At 43.1% G+C, this 16838-nt stretch overlaps 1 protein-coding gene across 2 annotated transcripts in view; it reads left to right on the top strand.

Moving 5' to 3' along the window:
• The first annotated feature begins 11663 nt into the window (after positions 1-11663).
• Positions 11664-16838, top strand: part of POPDC1 (popeye domain cAMP effector 1) — a 33727-nt gene continuing 28552 nt past the window's right edge. Inside the window, exon 1 of one of the 2 annotated variants that reach the window (XM_076333313.1) lies at positions 11664-11786. The gene's annotated coding sequence lies outside the window, so the exon portion shown is untranslated. Of the gene's footprint in view, positions 11787-13890; positions 13914-16838 lie in introns of those variants that run through there. The other variant, XM_076333314.1, reaches the window with a different exon arrangement.

Raw genomic sequence — 16838 nt, 5'->3', positions numbered from 1 at the left:
TGTAGAGCAGATAACGTTGTACGAGTTTTGCTTTTAGCTTTATGTCCCTTTCTCAGAGGGAAAAATCTGCCAAACATAAATACCATAGAATGCAATGTGATAATCCCCAAATCCTTCTAGTAACCCTTCCACGCGATGTATTCTGTATGTATTACTTAATATGTTAGTCATATTAAGTCACAAAGCTACTTTGTCTTGGTCAAAAGAGAACTGAAAAAATGCAAACAGAGAGTTCATTGACAGCTGTTAAAGGCTGGCCCAGAAAATAACTAAGGCACAAAGTGCCAGAGGCTGGCAGTGTGTAGTAAGGACGTACAGCTGTGTGTGCCCTCTTCCTACATTTTTCACGGTTAAGGGACAGGATGGCAGGCGACCTGACCCCTTGCTATGACTCAGCACAGGTATTCTCGTGGAGCTTCAGTGCTGTGATTAGTATCACGTCTTATTTGTCAGCAGTGCCCGCTGCCTGAGGTGGGTAAGAAGCGCGTCATCTCTCGTGGATGTTGTCACTTAGGCTGTGCCTCGCAATCCCTGCTCCGCTTCACCCGGCTGAGCTGCTCTGAAAACCTAACGCTGTTTTTTAACAGGTGATTTAAAATTAGCCCCCCCATCTCTCATTCTGATAAAACAACAAGAGTTTATAAATTTCTCGTGCTATAACATGTGTTGGACCAATATGAAGTTTATACTTAATGTTTTATATGTTAACAGTCTAGAAACATAAAAAGATTATAGTCTAGAAACAAAAAGAGATGTTGTTCTAGACTTAGGCATAGTATAAATCGTTGATTAATGCTCTCCTTGGTTTTCTTGAATACATAGGCTTGCCCCATATATTCAAGAAAACTTGCCTTAACTTAAATAGGGTCAGCGTTTAATAAACTAGTATGGTCATCTTCACCTTCAAAATAAGACCAAGGAGTCTTGCCCACACAATTTCTGTATCAAGCTTATATACTCTAATTAAACTATAGCATACTGCTTAGAAAGATCCCTGCTCTGGGGTGATGGGTGCTTCATCACATACTGGTAATTTTTTCTTCTTTGTGACTGGTGCGTGCCTTGGTTTCAGCCTGGTTTCCAACTACAGTCCTCTGTGATGCTTTTCTCTGCTGGGATCGGTTACTATCAGAAATCTCTACTAGGACATGTCTGAGTCAATATCTGAACATACTCTTAGCTAATCTTGTTTAGCTTTTGCTACTGTGCTTTTTGGGCTTTGAGTCACTTTTTAAAAATTGTTTCCAGTTTTCCAGCATCTGTCTGAGTCATGACTAGCAGAACATGTCAGCTGTAGAATTCAGGGCATATATCTCTACAATAATAGAAGTACACACAAAAGGACTGGAAGCAAGACAGCAAGCCCTCTCCACCCCTGTTTTATTTAATCTTGACAGCACTTCTAAAATGTACTGTAAAATACTCTCTGGTATGTGACTCATAAACCAAAGTTTTGGGAGAGATGTACAATCTACCTAAGTAAAGACGTACTCAGACTGATGTCTGTGAAATAATACAAGCTTTTGTGATATCATACACACCCAGCCATCAGAGAGTTGGGGTTGTTCAGCCTGGAGAAGGCTCCGGGGAGACCTTATTGCAGCCTTTCAATACTTAAAGGGGCCTTATAAGAAAGATGGGGACAGACTTTTTAGCAGGGCCTGTTGCGACAGGACAAGGGGGAATGGCTTTAAACTAAAGGGGGGTAGATTTAGACTAGATACAAGGAAGAAATTTTTTATGCTGAGGGTGGTGAAGCACTGGCACAGGTTGCCCAGAGAGGTGGTGGCTGCCCCATCCCTGGAAACGTTCCAGGTCAGGTTGGACGGGGCTCTGAGCAACCTGACCTAGTTGAAGATGTCCCTGCCCACGGCAGGGGGCTTGGACTAGATGACCTTTAGAGGTCCCTTCCAACCCAAACTCTTCTATGATTCTATGATGCTATGATTCTGATAATTTATAGGTTAGTAAACATTTCGAACTAGATGAAGCTCTGACTTGAGCATCATCCAATTTATGCCTATGTTATTACTCAGGAATAACTATCGGTGAGGTGGTCAGGCTCCTTCACAATCGGTTTAAGTGAACGGATACTTGAGTCCATGCTGCTTTGTGAATTGAGGACACAATCAATCCTTTTCTTGATCTGCAGTGATTCCCCTTTACTCACATTTTACATTTTTAACAGTTCCATAATCTTCTATGGGGTTATGTCTATGTTTGTATACTGTTATAGGTAAGAGTGGCAGAATCTGGAGCATGTGATGATTTGCTCATTCATCAGCATCACTTGATCTTCCAGAGTTTTTATAGTTGTGATGGAATCGCCCTTACAGCCTGCAGAAGGGTTCAAATTTACTGCACAAGCTAAAAAAAATACATGGCCTAGGACAGTCCAAAGAGAAAAAAAAAAGGGGGGGGAAAAAGAAAAAAAAAAGAGGGCACTCAACTTCTTACAGGTTTTATCCAGGAGAGGTTTATTTTAAATTGGGCTTGTGGCAAATTAATTTATTGGATGCAGCAATGTATTGTGAGAGCTTCAAAGCGAGTCTTGCCTATTTAGGGGCATGGGACTGACCCTGCAATTCTTTCATTAGGTAGTGTTTTCTTAACTAGTAGTAGCATGAGTACAGGTAACAGATTCTAAGCGATGTTTTTAATCCATCATGAAACTCCACTCAAAACTACAGAATAACCAGAGATAATGTATCCCAATGTACTATTATAACTAATAATGCTATGCAAGGCAAATTGTAAGTGCTTAATGAAAAAGATTATTTTATGCGGTTGTCTATGATAATAGAGGCTGGACTTGGTGACTGAGGAGGGCCATCCTGGTCCTAAATTTTCAAGAATTAATTGTCCTGCAACAAACCAGCAAATGTGGTAGTGATCAAAGTAAACTCAGTAATGGAAAGAATGATGGCAAACTATACATATAGATATATGACCTCTGCTAGGATAAAGCTGGGAAAGCTGAATACATGCTTCGATGAAATTGTAGTTTTGCCACACCACAAAAAAAGCATATGCTTGCAGGCCAACCCCCCTGCCGTGGGCAGGGACATCTTCAACTAGATCAGGTTGCTCAGAGCCCCGTCCAACCTGACCTGGAATGTTTTCAGGGATGGGGCAGCCACCACCTCTCTGGGCAACCTGTGCCAGTGCTTCACCACCCTCAGAGTAAAAAATTTCTTCCTTCTATCTAGTCTAAATCTACCCCCCTTTAGTGTAAAGCCATTCCCCCTTGTCCTGTCGCAACAAGCCCTGCCAAAAAGTTTGCCGCCATCTTTTTTATAAGTACTTTTTTAAGTACTGATAGGCTGCAATAAGGCCTTCCCAAAGCCTCCTCTTCTCTAGGCTGAACAACCCCAACTTTCTCAGCCTTTCCTCACAGGAGAGGTGTTCCATCCCCCTGATCATTTTTGTGACCCTCCTCTGGACCCGCTCCAACAGGTCCATGTCTTTCTTATGCTGAGGGCTCCAGAGCTGGACGCAGTACTCCAGGTGGGGTCTCACCAGAGCAGAGCAGAGGGGCAGAATCCCCTCCCTCGACCTGCTGGCCACGCTTCTTTTGATGCAGGGCTCAATATACATGAAAAATTAAAATACAATGTGGTATTGCTCATATAAACAGGTCTTGCAAACCATGTGTTAAAAATGAAACAAATCTGTGGCTATTTAGAGAGAAGAAAACTAAATAGAAAAGGGAAATACTAATATCTATTATTTGCTGAATTCAGACATTAACAGATTAAATATTTTTCTTTCCATTCCTGTAATAATTGAATGCATATTCTTCTGCCCCAAAGTGTTACTGTGTAACAGATATTTTTGTCAGTACAACAAAATAAATACCTTATTAAGCTGATTTTTTAATCCCTTTTGAAAATACTTACTTTGATTACATTAATATGCATAAAAATATAATAGGTTCAGGGCTCCCAAGGGAAAGCACCCATTTTTTTCCATTTGTCTAATTCACGTTAACTTTCCTTTCTTGTAGTTTTTTTGTGTGTCTGCAGTTTCTGCTTACTCTAATTCTACTCCTGTGTGAATCAAAAGAGTTAATTGAACTTAGCATGTAAATCAAGCCACCTCATCCTGATGAATCAAACCGTGTAGGTGGAGCTCCATCAGTAGGAGTGTGTAGGAGAAAGGCAGCGCACGCACGTCATGTGCGAGCCCCAGGATTCGGGGTCGCGTCCCAAACCACGGCTGGCAAAGCCCTTCTAGAGGGTAGCTTTGGAGGTGGTTCTGCCAGCAGAGGGTTTGGACCCAAATCATCACTCTGCAAGCCACAAATGTTAAACGTTGTCATGGACCGGGAAAAAGATGGGACATTCCCAAAAGCTTGTTGGAGCAGAAGGATTTTGTAGCAGTTATTCTTCTGCTGTGGATTCCCAGGCAATTTTGTTCATTCGTCAGTTCCACCACAGCTCCTAATTTAAGGGATCTGTGGTGTATTGCGGGGACAGGACTACTTCCCTACCTTGGTGGGGTTTTGAAGATAAATGATGATAAAAGATGATTAATAACTTGGACACTAAAGTCACATAAATAAACAGCTGCAGTAAAATAGTGGTAAATAGCTGCTTTAGCAGTGAATCTCGTGGTTTTCATTGTATCCACCAGTAACTCTCCACCCAAACTTGTCTAAAGCCTGGGCGATATGGTAATTTTCTGGGAGTAAGGTACCTTAGGCTGAGAAAGACACTGAAGCCAAAAATCCCATTTCATGGATAAATGCTCTAACTATGTCATTGTATAGTAGTGGGCAGCACCATCACCTTCTGTAGCAACCGCATGTCATAGGCGAGCATTAAAGCATCTCAGATCCGTGAAAGGAGGTGAGCGGGTCCCTGTCCCCAGGCAGGGATTCTGGCTGGATGACCCCGAGTAGCTGGTGGCCTGCCGGAGCCAGGGCTGGGTGGGGGTGAGGCACATATCTCTGTTTAGCGTTTCCCATGTGTAGGTTTTAGTGACTCCTAAGAAGCGTACAGGACAATCTAGATACCCAACACTGGGTTTGGACTTCCAGGGGCCAACTGTAGGCCATGGCTACAAGGGTGGGATACCAGCAGGTAAGCTATGGGGTGGGTTTAAAAGACGTTAGGTATGACCCTGTATCTTCCTGTATGCCTTCTCTTACACTGGGGTAAACACAAAATAACGTATGCCCTAACAAAAGTGAGGCAAACCAGTTCACATCTGCTAGGATACACAAGGATGAGTATCAGCAGTTACCATAAAATAGCTGGAAATCCTTACTGCGCTTTGTTCATTTAACCCGTTCATGTTAAAAATCCTTAAAATTTTTAGTGAATCCAGTTGTAGCAGATATTCTATTTTACTAAGAGATTTAGCTTAGATAAAATATTTTGAATATGAAGAAAAACTGTCCTGTTTTCATTTATAGAAAGGTCAGGTCCTCTCAGATGACCTTTTTAAGCAGATCTCCCTAGTGAGGTGAATGGGAGTACTTCTTAAAAACCAGTCATACAGCACCATGCTCTGGTTTTAACTGGGTCTCCATTTTCTTGTTCAGTTATGGCTTTTCAAAAACATTGTGTCCTTTCAGTATATATGTTCATATTTTAAAGAGCTAAGGAGTAATTATTAGTAGGAAAAAATACAATAAATACTGATATTCTGAAATCAGATATGGAACATAAAACATTTTAATACTGTTTTTGGTTTACAAATGATTAGTACTTTTCTCTTTACCACCATCATTGCCATTTTAGTTCTGAAACTGCTTTATACAGTGGTATATGTACTTAAGCTAATACTACATGCAAAAGCAATAATCATATATATATTATCTGTATGTTTATTGTGGTCTGTATCCCTGTTTTTAACCCTATATAATAGGGTTTTATTTGTTGCTTTTTTCTTTACCAAACAAAGAAGTATAATAAACATTCCTCAGAAGACTGGTCTTATTTATTCATTGAAATTAGAGGAAATTTTTTTTTTTAATTCTGTGTTTGGCTTTACTCTCACAGATCACTCAAACAGTAGCAAGAAACAGTTGAGGTATAACATAACTCTGCACACATTTTGATAGTCATTTACGATACGCGCAGCTGAAATCCAGCATCTGAATGTACAAAGCAGCATAGCTGGGGTGGACAGTAAATGCAGACCAGACGCTGCTTAGCAATTGTTTGATGCTGACTCTTCTGAAATGGTAGAGGAGGCAGCTAATCCAGAAATTGGGTGCTTATTCTTCCCTTGAGGGTTATGCTCAAAACAAGGAGTATTTCAAAGACTCTTACTTAGTTAGGACTGCTAATCTGATCAAGTGCATAAAATGCTCCTGCTTGATACTTGGGCTACATCAACCCGTTTCTGTGCATTTGGACCAAACTTGTGCATTCCTGGTTTGCTTTTTGCTCTTGAACTTTTGCTCCTAGCATTTATTTTGGCTTACTTTCTTCCCCAGTATGTTCCTTCATGGGATTATCCATTTTCTCTCCACTCTTGCTCTCTTCTCTCTGTGTCTTTTTGCAAAGAAAAAATTAACTGTAAAAAAGCTACCTCATGCCCATTCACAGTTCTTCTGAGCTAATCTATTTACCTTTTCTTCCCCCTCAGTGTGGAGTATTTTCACTCTCAAATCCTACATGCTTTCTCTGTCGCTTGTTTAAATAATCCTATGGACTCATCTTCTGCCTCCCCCCACTTCCTCTTTGTCCTCCTTCAAGTTAGAGTTTTTGATCTTTTTTTTTTGGGGGGGGAGTTCTGTCTGTCCTTCTGGATATGTTAAACACTTGTTATTTAGTTCCTTTTTCATCTTGAAATAAAATTCTAAATCCTATCAATAATTTAAAAAATTCCTAGAAAATGGTAGTTTTTAATGATGCTAATATGCAAAGTCCTGGAGATTCAAGCCTAGCCTTCGCTTCTCAAAACCAGCCACTAATGAATATTAAAATGCACAGCTAAAAAGGACTAATATTGCAACAAAACATTAATTGCCGTTGTACCAACACCCAAAAGCACGCGTACATTTGTACCCTGACAATATTTGCAATTCTTTTGGTTTATACAGACAGTCACATAGGCTCACACAAATTCACAAAGACCTCCGCAGAGAAAACATTGTGAGCTGCGGTCGAGATGGATTTACTTCAGGATTAGCACAGACATCTTTGCGTGATCACTTTGAACATTCTTTGTGCATGGAAGTTGTCCAAAAAGGGAACAGAGAAATCACAGCCAGTTCAACCAGTGCTGCCAAATCCGCTGTAGCGGGGACCCCTAAGAAATGGGCTGTCACCCAGCGAGGGGACAGATGCAACGCAAAAGCACTGCTTTATTACCCAGCTTCCAATTATGTGTGAAGTAAGAGCTGCATCACGCTAACCAAGAGCAACGTGTCGATAGCAACTTGAGTCCTGGACAAGCGACGCGGTCAAAACCCGTCTCCAGTACTCCTCTATTTCCGGAAACAAGCAGACCCGCTGGGGACAGGCTCCCTGTTATTCCCCGCCGCCGTTAGCAAGCTGCCCCAGCAGGGCATTGACAGGTGCACCGTGACCCTGCCCTTAGGAAATCCAATTGGTTCTACAGCATCTCTCCTTTTTTTGGGGGGAACCATGTGAGTCAGGTAGAGCAAGAGCAAGAGGAGCAGGCCCTTCCAGCAGCAATCTCAGGAAAGGCACTTGTGAGCAGCTCGTAGGCTTGCATATATTCACAGAAATCGTTCACTGAGCAATTTCAAATAATGAACATACAAATTAAATTGTCAGCAGGAGACTGCTCACGCATGATTCGGGAACAGGGATAATTGCTAAGTGTGATTGAATAAATTGTTTACTGTGCACAGTTCAGATAACTTTAACAGCAAACAATTTTACTCTGCCCTTACACCTCAGGATTGCGTACCCTTTGCATAAACATCTACGATAACCAGTGCATCTGCTAAAACTTGGATACTTTGACAGATCATTTTAGAAGAAAGTTGGCTCCTGGCTCTAAGTTTGCAAAAACCAATTACTATACTATCGGTCAGAGACTTGTAAGCCCTGGGATACTGTGTCTTACCTCTCTGATTCAAATGAGGTTCGCAAACAGATAGCCCTTCTTGTATAAACAGGAGACACCCTCCCTGCAGAAACGGCATGGGAAAAATTGCCCAACTGTATTGCGATACATCAGAAAGTGGCCATCAGAGGGTCTGAGGTAAAAATGCACCAGAATGCACACACTCCTCTTAAATAAACCTCCAGAATATAAAGAGATGAGAGAGTATTTGTCATTCACAATCTCCTCCATACAAGCATCCTTCTAATAAAATGTAATTCTCGAGGATGCTTCCAGGTAAAACCCAAATAAATAATTTTTTCTGTGGAAAATATGTCTAATTTTTCAGTTACACGGCACATAATCTCAGCATCTGGGATGGGATTTGTCTCAGAGAAATGTGGCACTTCTGAACTATGCCAGCGTATTTCATCCCACTCCAGACAGTTGTCAAACACACAGAGGATTAATTACTTTCTAAAAGAGCCCCCTTGCATTGTCTATAGAGGGAGTTTAAAAGATTAGTTTAGAGTAGACATCTTTTAGCCTGTAGATGCTGAGTACGCTTCCTGAAACTATAAATGGAAACATTTCATAGATCTCACCATTGTCTGAAAATAGCCCTGTCAGCCTGGCTCATCTGGGATCCCGAATACAAAGCATTTGTTCTCTTTAGTGAAAACTTTGCCTAAAAAAGGCTGCGGAATCGGGCTCTCATTTGGAAGAGGCAGAGCGCTTGCAATTTTACAGAAAGTTACTTTATCGTCTGCTTAATAAAGTCTTTCAACGCCCGGCTAGGCTGAACTGAGAAGCAGGAGAGGGAGGCTCTGGTCTCGGCTATGCTTCTGAACTCCTGCCTGACCTCCGCCGAGCGACATCTCCCCGCATCGTCAGCAGGCCTTATATCCCCTGTAGTACGGAAGAACAGCCAGGTACCAAGACGTTAGGGTATACTGTCGAAGATCACAAAGCAGGTCAATGGAGATAAGGAACGAGACTGAGCAATTTGCAACATCCATGTGACATTTTCTACTGCGGACCATTACTGTGGAGAATAACTAAATAATTGGAAAAAGTCCTTAAGCTATCAAGACTTCAATAGCAAGAGAGAGAAACACGACAGAGAGAAAGCCTGCGTCAATGAACAGCTGTAATGCCATTAGATCTGTCTCTGCTAACAAAATGCATCAATTCAACACAAATCTCTAAAAATTGATCTGGCTATTTGAAGCCAACTCCTCATCAACGTAGATGCAAACAGTTTTTATTTCTTCCCTCTGTTAGATTAATTTATATTAGCAGACCTCGATGAACTTGTGCTTTATTGACACAGCTAGGAGGTTAACCCAACTCTTTAAGTCTTTACAGTGGTTTAACAGTAGGACATTAAATTGATTTAATTAAACCAGCCCATTCTCCTACAGTACATAAGACCTTGGTTTAAGAGAATAAACCGTACTTAATACATTCTACTTAGAGAATGTTTATGTTAGCTATATAATTATAGATGATATCTATGTTATCTAATATTATGTATGTAACTAAAGGTTATGTAAAATTATGGCCATTAATATCTGCATAGGACTATGTGCTATTATCTATATAAAATTGATGCTAGTCGTTCTATTAGAGAAAGGAAGGTTTTTCTTCTATGCACAGGTGCACCCCGCAGCACAAGACTAGAGCCCATCAGAGCCACGTCTACACTCTTCATCTGCTTATGGTCCTCCTGTAGGGCCAGGAGATAGGGGCAGCTCTCAGATCCTTCCTCATTTCGCTCTTTCTGCTGGCAGCTGTACTAGATTCCACCATCTACATTACCTGCGTACCCTTGGCTCTGACCACTCCGCTGCGCAGGGGAAATGACATTTGATCACGAATATACTGAAATACAAAGATCCCAAGAGACTAGCTGCAGTCAGGACAAAGTTCTACACCTTCACGTGGCTGCAACTATTATTAGTTCATTGCCAAGCTTTCCTAACTAGGATTTTCTGCACTGGGCTAAGCAGATACTGTTTATCACCAAGGCTCCCCACAAAAACAGAGAAGACCTGGAGGGTAATGAGAGAACTACAAAGACTCTATAAAAGACACAACTAGTACAGCAAACTGTATTTCTCCAATGCACAGCATTCAGTAACGTGCTAGAAAATGCTTACACGTCAGTCTAGATTTGTATAGGAGCCCTCTGACAGACTGCTTTGTGCTGCTTTTGGAAGCTACTTGGCTTTGCTCCAGCAAGCATAGCTGAATATTATCAATCTCAAACACATGCTAGATGCTATCTCTCATGACCGTTCCTGCGGCCATGCTATCCTGACTCACTCTTCCTGCCCTCTTTCCAGCTCACTTACTCTGCGTATCTCGGGAAAGAGCAAATACATCCACAAGAATGACTGGCCAGCCAGAGGAAACAGAGTCCCAAATCAAGTCCTTCATAATACATTCATAATATATTTTGGAAAATCAGGTCTTATACCAGGCAGCAGGATTCATAAAAACGCTATTCACATGGCACGCATCACTGGAAAGATCCAGATCTCTTCTCCAAGATGTAAAGGCAAGAACAACCATAACAAAGCCGGAGCCTCCTGGGACACATGTTGATGTGTATGTGTGTAAATAGTTACTTCAGAAATTATTCAGGATTCTGTATTCTTCTTTCCAATAATATTTAAGTATAATGCTGACCATATGCTCTCGGCTGCTGACACCCCCCCACACACACACACTTTGTAGCTAGCTCATCAGAATGTATTGAAAGAAATTTTCTGCCTTTGCAGTCCTCATTTATCACTGGCAGTCAGGTTTCGGGCTGTGCTGGGCTGTCCATAGGCTGTATCTGCAATGCCTTTCATCGCTGGATGATAGACATCAACATCCTGGAGATGACGGCGGGCTTGGTGGCTACTTTGCCCATCCTGCAAGACTGGCGGTGCAGGAGAGGGCTAGACGGGACATCGGCAGAGCAATCTGCCAACATGCAGGGTCACAAGTGGCCCGCTTTGGAAGCCCGTCATTCCTGGGAGCTGTCAAACTGCCACACGAGCAAACTCAGTGACGTTTCTTAAACATTATGCTCCTGACAAAGCAACCACAGCAGGTGCCAAGTTGAGAAGAGCAGTTTTATAAAGGCTGTTGTGGCTCCTTGACTCACCATATAGGGGAAATACTGCTTGCCACTCGTTTAGGGGACAATTCAGCTCTTCTAATTTTAACCACCCAAAAGCGAGGCACTTTGCCCAAGATCTGGGTTCACTCTACCGTGAATGGAGGCATGTCTGTGGGGTGATTCACCCCACGTGTTTTAGATGCCCGAGTTGGGCACTGCTCCGTATTCGCAGGCTTCTAACTGGGAGGGAACGGGGGTGATGCTCACAGTCAAACGGGGAGACACAGACCAGGCTCCCAAACCTCCGGCCCCCCACGCCCCCCACCCCGCCCCGCCCCGCACCGCCCCCTGGCGGCCGCGCCTCGCCCCGCGGGCCCCCCGCGGCCCCGCCGCCCGCAGCCCCCCGCGGCCGGCGGGAGGCGCCTGCGCGCTGCGGCCGCTCGGTGCCGGCCCCGGAGCTGGCGCCGCCCGCAGCCTCCCGCCGGCTTCTGCCTATTTTAGTCACAGCGGCGGCTCGGTGGCCGCGGCGGGACGCGGTGCCGGGAGCGGCGAGGAGCGGCGGCCCGAGCCCGTCCCGTCCGGGCGCGGCGCGCTCCGGCCGGGAAACTTTTCCGAGGGCGCGGGCAGGGGCGCGGGGCAGGTAAGGGGCGCTCCTGCCGCCGTGCGCCGGCGGCACCGGGGGGGGGACGGCGGCCCTGCGGCGGTGAGGCCGGCGGGCAGGGAGTGAGCGAGCGGCCGGAGGAGCGCTTTACCTTGGCGGCGGCGGGTGCCCCCGGCTGGCTGCGGGCGGCAGGCGCCGGCGTCGTCGGGTCCCTCTGCCCCCGGGGCCGGGGGCGGCGGCAGGAGGGGTAGGGGCGCTGGGCTCCGTGCTCGACCTGCCCTGCCGCCGGGGGAACGCGCCCCCTGCCCTGGTCTCCGCGTTCCCCTTTCGGGGGCTCGCAACGTCTCGCCGCGGGCGCAGCTGCCGGGCGCGGTCCTGCCCGCCCCGGTCACAGTCCCGACGGGCGCCCTGGGAACGGGGGCTCCACCGGTGTCCTTCCTGCGGACGGGCGCTGCCTTGGAAATGGCCCTTTGGGGGGGGAAAGGGACGGGTTGCTTGGTTATTTTATTTTTTTTAATTTTTTTTTTGTACAAACGATGGGTTTGGTGCTTGCACGCTGTGGGCTACAATGAAGCTTCGGAGGGACGGGTGAAAAGCAGGGTGCAGGGTGGCAGCTGTGGTTGCGTCCCGCAACTCGGGCTTTCTGCGCAGCGTGTGCAATGCGATCAGAACGGAGAGTGAGCTCAAAGCCCGTTAACAAACTTCCACTGCCGTAGTACAGCTGTGCTGCTGTGACGTTGAGCGTACCTAAGAGTATTTCTCACGGTATGGGTGTCTTTGTTAACTCTGCAGAACGAAAATGTTAAATTTTGTCTAGAATAAAGTGTAGAGTAAGGCTAACGAATTTCTGTAGTTAATGACACGTTTAATGGAAATGAACTTGCCCCAAAGAGCATATTGAAATACATCTTTTCTTATCCACTTTTCCATTCACTCCTACTTCATTATAAAAAGGAATTTGGTAACTGACACTCTGCAGTGTCCCCTATCAGCTTGGCTGACCTGTTCTACCAGAACCATTTTCTTCTATGTCTGTCTTCTGTGAGTGTTGTGTAGGTATCCATAAAACCCCTATTTTTTTTTAAAGGCATCTTTGTGTCTGAAGATTTAGGGGCTAAGTACTTCTGGGAATGGCTTTCAGAAGTTTGGCCTCTTGTATAAAGATGTCCTGAGCATAAAAAAAAATCCTAGAGTAAGCTCACCTCATTTACATTCTGAGAATTTGTATTTTCAGACCTAAAAACATGATCTGTTACCTTAACTCTCTATCAAATTCATGCACAAAAAAAAATTAATAGGCTTTGTTGTTAACTACAAATTTCTGATAGATTTAATGTTAAAGTGTCACTGAGTGGAGATTTTTTATATTTGGTTTGTTTGGGTTTTTTTCCTGTTTGGACAACAAATTGGCTTGAGTTTTCAATCAGCTGACTTTTCAAACTCTTAGTTTGGTAAATCTAAATCCATATGAAGGAAAAATTACTTTAATGGATATTAAAAATAGTCTTTTAATTTTTTGTCTTATCTCCATAAAGCTTTCATTTCAGTTGACACTATTTCAACAATTTTTCCAAAATTATTTGACTGTGTTGGTTGCATTTTTAACTTCTGATATTAATACATGTCTTCAGGTATTGAAGACTTAAGCATAAGACTTTGAAGTCTTATGCTGTATTAGTCCTTAGCACACATAACCCTAAATTAAAGTTTTAAAGGCCTGATTCTGTACTTCCAAAATTAATTTTTGACTCTCTGAGGTAGCAGAGGGTAGCAAATGAGAATTGCTTGTTCATCTGTTGAACAGCAGATTTTTTGCTAATTCTTCAATATTATTTGACAACAGTAGACGTTAGGACTCAAGAATTGATCTAAAAATTACAGAGATGTTATTTTGAATATTTGTCTTTCTGGTGTTACCTGTGGACAAACATTTTAGGTTAGAGCTTGTAACTCTGCCTGCCTGCCTGTTTTGTTGGTGCTTGAACCGGCTCCCTGGTTGAAATTCATGGGCAGCTCTCCTTCAGAGCCGGTGTCACAATCTGTCCTTGTGTCATTTTGCAGATAGCATCGATCTATTTCTGCCAGCTTTAAAATACCATCTTGACAGAGAAGTTCAGCAGCTTTCCACTGTTTTCCAGTATGTTAGCGGTGCTGCAATATTTATTTGTGAGTAAAGTTAAGTTCAAATGTCATCATGTAAAGACTTCAACATATTAAAGACAAAGCTTATAAAAAATGGAGGTGGCTAGATTTAGGTTCCTAGGTTCTAATTTAGGCAACTAAGTAGGTGGCCCAGACTTTCAAAAGCATTGAACGTCCTGTTGTTACAACTGTGGACTCTTTATTGTCAAAGGCTTTTGATGACTTGGTCAACACTTGTTGGAGAAACAACTTCCCGTTACGACAGTTTACGGGAACAGTAGGTTGTGGCATCAGTATCTGTGGCTAACAAGGGGAGCGGTGTTTTGGCTGGGTTGTAAGGAGAATGAGATTGTCACATGTTGTATAGTTGATTTGGCTCGTTGTCTTTCCGGTCTTCAAATATGTGATGCTTTGCAGCCAAGTCTGAAAGAGTAAGGTAGCCTCTCTTCTCCCAGCGATGCAGTACAAAATTTTGCTATTAAAAAATCAAGCATCTGGAAGGCTTTGTCGATTTGTAATCAGATGCAGCTGAAGTTACTTCTTGCAGCCCATTTTGATCTTGAGATGAGTTGATGGACTTACGGCTGGTTCTGCATCTGTATGTGAGTTTGGTTGTCTTTACTTGTTCTGTTGGCGTGTTAAGTGGTGCTTTTATTGGCAGATGACTAGGCAGTGAAGGACTGAATGTAGATAGAAACTCAGCTGATAACCTTGCAAAAGGTCTAGAGGTCCTGCTGTTCCAGTGTAGGGAGTTTATATTGTTTGAAAACAACAGGAGTACGATGATGAGATGTGTATAAGATGATCACACAGTTATCCGGTTAGCAATTATCTTCTGTTTATGAGCGCATTAAAATGCCAGTCCTGCAGCCGCCTACGGGCTCACGCTTTTGCTCTGTGTGTGAGCGGCTTTGTCAGGACAGAGGAACTGCTCTCGTGGCTCTGTCACCAAATTCATGCAAAAGAGCTGAAAGAAGATAGGAGCGTGTTTGGATGGTGCCTGTATGATACCTGGACTGTGAATTTGTTTGGGCACCGTGTTTATTGGTAACAATTTAGTGTAGAATTTGTTTATGCAAAAAAAAAAAACCCCAAAAAAACCTTTGTGAATAACTAATGCAGGAATGAAGAGAGGAAAGTGAGCTTTTAAGAAAGAAGTAAATTATATATTTTGGTAAGAATTAGATAAACTTTTTTCTTTGAAAATCATTTCTATCCAGATATGGATAGCACTATGTCCGTGCTAGTGTTTGATGCCGCAAGATGCCTCTGCGTGTTCTGTAGCATGCCTTAGCTGTGACAGGCTCTGGGCATAGGAGAGGTACTATCAGAGGGTTGAGGTTTTCTTTCTGGTTTCTTTCTTCCCACTACTTTAAAAAGGGGTTTAAAAGGCTGATTAATTTCAGAAATTGTCCAGCTTGCTTATGCCTTGTACACAAGTTGATTGGGGGGAATATAATAAAAAGAATGGATGAAGCAACTCAAAATTACTTCACAGCCCAAGAAGCACTCTCAAGTAACAGAGAGATGCCGAGTGTATTCCAGTCTGCAGGAAATACTGAGTGTATTAACCGTGACTCAAAATTGTCTGCTGAGCAGATGAATTACATGACAGTTAGTAAGCACACACGGCAGGGACGTGCACTGTCTCTATAGAATTTCGCTGAACGCGAATCCCACTATGTTGTATGTTATGGAGCCTGTTTGTTCAGTGATACGTGCATGTATTTCATTAACAAGACTCCAGCGGAGCTCCATGTAATCTCTGCTGCTGCGGCAGTGGGGGACCGTACGTGCCTCGCTGGAAGCAGGGCTCTCCCGTGTTTCTGACAGCCCATCTAGGAGCAGTCGTGCCCCTCCAGCTGGGAACTGCTCTGGGTTGAGAAGACCTTCTGGAGTACTTGTAAGACTGACTGCAGTTCCCTAGAGAGACCAGCTTTTAAGATTTTTAAAGGTAGTGTCTTGAAATCTTCCAGTTTCTCTTTGTAGTTTGTTTTTAATAGGAATTTTTTACTTTGTGTTGGGAAGATATTTGCCCACAGATTTTTTTTTTTTCCTTTTAATTGGTGTGAAAGGAAAATGTGCTAGATTTATTATTACAACAACAACAAAAAAACCCTATGTATTTTTAGATTCGAAATCAGCTTTTTTAACTGTCTCGTTTTCTCTAGGAGTTCCACAGACAACCAAAGGTCTTGCAAGCTTCCTCATACTAGGTAGACCAAGTGATTTCCCTGAAAGACTGGCAACCTTGTCATAACTTAGCAGCCTGGGCATCTCCCTTTCTGTTTTGGTAGCATCTGATCAACTAGGAGGAGAAAGGGTAGTTTTTATTTACTGTTCTCAAAAGTGGTTTGGGGTTTCCCTGCCTACTCTGGTTAATGGGTGCAAGATGATATGTGGCTTAGGAGACCTCCAAATGATCCTGCAAATACTGCAAGGAAGCCGGAAGTTGAGACTGTCTTTGGCTTTGACTTTTGTACAGTTTGTTGGCTTTTTTTTTTTTTTTAATCAACCAAGGAGCATGTGTTCCTCCTTTGAGACCTTCCATTCCTTATTTAGAAGAACAGCTTTGTATGCCATAAAGGAGACTTACACTACATAAGCCTGTTTTTCTTTTTTCTTTCAATTCTCATCTAGGTTGTTAAGTTCTCTTAAATATTTACTTTGCCTAAGATCGTGGGCCCATTCAATAAATGGTAGACCAAAATGTGATATTTTTTTTTTTTATTATTTGTGCAGGACTAGGAAGAATGCATAAGATGTTGTACTGAGCAATGACAGTCATAGTAGCTAGTGTTCAAGCAGTGTTGTTTATGTGCATATGGTCCAAATTTTGAAATGTACCATTCTTCAAGCCTAGCGCTTAGGTGAAAGAGATAGTAAAGCGTTACTGAACTGTAGATCTAGCTTACCCTTTTAAAGCATTTGTAGATATTATTTTTTTTT

This window comes from Aptenodytes patagonicus, chromosome 3 (genome assembly GCF_965638725.1).
Source record: "Aptenodytes patagonicus chromosome 3, bAptPat1.pri.cur, whole genome shotgun sequence".
Classification (NCBI taxonomy): domain Eukaryota; kingdom Metazoa; phylum Chordata; class Aves; order Sphenisciformes; family Spheniscidae; genus Aptenodytes; species Aptenodytes patagonicus.
Note: the sequence above shows the minus strand (reverse complement) of the source record. Positions and strands in the feature narration are given on the sequence as shown.